Source organism: Cibotium barometz, chromosome 23 (genome assembly GCF_041138505.1).
Source record: "Cibotium barometz isolate CiBa-2024 chromosome 23, ASM4113850v1, whole genome shotgun sequence".
In the NCBI taxonomy this organism is placed as follows: domain Eukaryota; kingdom Viridiplantae; phylum Streptophyta; class Polypodiopsida; order Cyatheales; family Cibotiaceae; genus Cibotium; species Cibotium barometz.
The window spans coordinates 16011207-16014587 of NC_141068.1; positions in this window are offsets into that span (position 1 = coordinate 16011207).

The following is a 3381-nucleotide window of genomic DNA, read 5'->3' on the forward strand; positions in this document are numbered from 1 at the left end:
CTCTTTCTCTTTGGTTGCCCGAGTTCTGGGAAGGAGTTCTGAGGCTACTCTGGATAGAGGTAGACGGCTGAGTTCTCCTAGGATTTCCCTGATTCTGGCATGGGGGACCTTGATTGGACTGATAAGAAGGAGTTTGTCTCGGGGCTCTAGGACCCTGGATTCGTTGGCCCACAGAAGGAGAGGGGTAATCCTTGAGCTGGTGCCCAAGTCCTTGACATCCGAAGCATCTATTCGCGCTTCGAAGGTCTTCCCTTTGCATTCTGGAGAGAGCCGGAGTTCCGGAGAATGTACTTTGGGGGAAAGATCTTCCTTCATTTCTGAAGCTTCCCGTCTCCACATTCTGGTTAGAACCTTGGTGTCTCTTTGGAGGCGGAAAATTGGAAGAACTTTTCGGTGTCTGAAATCTCTTGAAGGATGAGGGAGCTGGCTTCGACGAGACTTTTACATGATGAAGGCTTTGGCAAAGTCCTTCACCGTTCTGACAGCTTCTGCCATGGACACTGGCTTGGCATTTTTGACCAATGTATCCAAGGGTTCGTTCATTCCCCGAATGAACCTGGCCATGAGTTGCTCTTCATCTAGAGGTGGTGAATATTTGAGTAGAAGAGCAAAGGCCTGGTGATATTCCTCAATGGTTTTGCTCACCTGCTTTAGCTCTAAGAATTCGTTCATTTTGATTTCCAAAAATCCAGGGGGACAAAATCTCTTTCTCAAATAGGTTTTTAGGTCATTCCAGGATTGAGTATTTCTGTCTAGACGGTTGGTGTCACATTGGTTCCCCCATGCTACCCTGGCTGTTTCCACTATTTTCAGCCTGGCAAGAGCCATTTTGCTCCGCTCATTGTAGCCTGTGACTTCAAAATATTCTTCCATGGCTTCCACCCATTTCTCCACAACCTCACCCAGGTTCTCCCCTTCTCCTTTGAAGGGTCCTATGGCTGAGTCCTATGAAGAGCCTTGCGAACATCAGGGTCAAGCTCATCATCTTCAGAGAGAGGGTCTGGCTGACAGGCCACGGTTTCCTGGTCTCATGATTCTGCCAAAAATTTATATATTATTAAATTTTTCTTTGATATCATCAACGAGATCCTAAGACTTAAGAGGTTCGGAAAACAATTTCTTAAACAAGACAATGATCTTTTTGGAGATCTATGACATATGTCCGATAACAATTTTTTTCTTTATCAGATCGTCCCCATAAACAATCACTTATACAACAGGGAATTTTTCTCCACAAAACATTTCTTTATTTATATAAAAGTTGCAATATGTACATAGAGCAGCTTGGCTCCAGAATTCAAAATCTCCTCGGGAGATGCATAAGATGACGGTACTGGGCCATAGCCATGCCTTGATACAAACGTTCACTTACTGACAAGGGAGCTATTATCTTCTCCTTAGGAATAAAGCAACTAAGGAGTCTGTAGACTTGGCATGAAAGTCTGAAATTCTGAGACGTTGAATGATATAGAATGACACCATGTACCATTTTCACCTTTAACAGAATTATTGCCAATGAGAGGTTCTACCTTAACATTGCACGCCGGTCACAAGAGGCATGGACATACTGCCCTTCAAACCACTTATGTTGTCGTCTCTCTGCAGGGTCAAGAAAATATAAATCCTCGAAATGGCTTGCGAGTCTTGCTTGGCTTGTTCGAGTCGACGAAGCGGAAGAGATGAGATACTCAAAGGCAAGCGCAGTCATGTCTTGTGACTGGGTGAGGTCGGGAATACCGGATAAGTATGGAACTTCCATCTATAATTTTCAATTCAATTTATAATTTTTTAATTTTTTTTTTTGAATTTTATTCAACATAATATTAACAAGCTAAAACATCATTTCCTAGACTTACTTTAAAACAAATTTAAGTAATTTCTGCTGCTGTTACATAAACTTACAACAACGCTCTGATACCAACTGTGAGATCCCACTCCCCCTCTGCGTATTGGATTTCCGGATGGTAGCAGCAGCGGAAGTACCTTCCTCTGGCATGGGGCAGGGTTTCTCACTCGATCCTCGCCCTTGAATGTCCAGGCACGAGACTAAGCTGGTGGTTCTTCCAAAAACCAAAACCAGAAAAATTTCCCATGCCCGAAAAGCGGGGAGACGATTCTACCATTTTTATTTTCTTAACGGATTTTTCTAACGAGGTCAAGATATTGAACTAACCTTCATTTGAATAAACCAAATAGAAGGGAAACTATTACAGAATTAACTTGAAGGAATCAACGCTTTTTTTTAATTGAATCAGGCACAGCCGTTGATTTATTCTTTAGAGAAGTCCTCAGGATTCTAATTAACTACTTGAATTCTAAGCGTATTCCTATTAATCAATGTTATTATTTTAAAACTCTACTGATTCCAGCCTAACCCCATCCGGCGCATGGGGTAGCCACCGCCCAACCACAGAATAGTAGAACAAGACAAGTACTCACCCACCCATAATTAAATGCCTTTCTTAACTTTTTCTTTAGAATACAGATAAGCACACACTCCTCTTTAAACTTTAACTTATAAAACAATGCATTGACAAACAATTACTGGTTACACATGTCATAACTCAAAATTTCCATTGAGTCTTTGTTTCTCACAAAAGAGTATCACTTTGGACTCTCCGTTGAGACCAGCGGGTCAACAACGAGATCTAGTAACAGATTACAATAAACATTGGTCCATCATACAATATCATCCTCGACATACGCATGGGTGTTCTCGGCATCGCAAGCCCGTGCATCACCTGGTCAGAACCCTCCAGGATCCTGTAGGTGTCGTGGCACTTCACTCAGGGACCGCTTCGTCGGCCTCGTCCATCGTATCGGAAGCGCACCATTTTAACCATACCGAGGCTGGTCAAGACCTTGGCAGGCTTTGCCGCGTGAGCTGTCCTTTGAACACTCCCCGCCAGCTGCAACCGAACTTCCCTTAAAAAGCACATATACCAAATGCTCCCTCCAGCATTCTCGTGTAAGACAGTCTTTTAAGAAAACAAGGTTCTATGCAAGTTTTCAGTTTGGATTTTCTTTTGAATACAATGAGTATATCTTAATTCCGTATCCCAAGACTTCTAGATCACAGTCTGGATTCCCAAGCGGAATTCCTCGAATTCTGAATTCTTAATCCTCAGATCAAAATCAAAGGTCTCAACTTAGTTTCAGATTCAGTGGGTGATTTAAGTGTAGATTATGGAACTGGTCTCACATCGTCATTTCTTGAAACTGACGAAGGAGTTATGTCTTGGTTATAGTCTGATTCAGATTTTGAGTCTGGAAAGGTTCTTCTTGAATTATCTTTATCAAAGGGAAATATTTTAATTACTACTTTACTGAATTTAAAACTAATCAGGAAGTCCTATGAGGAATCATTTATCTAAAATTTTG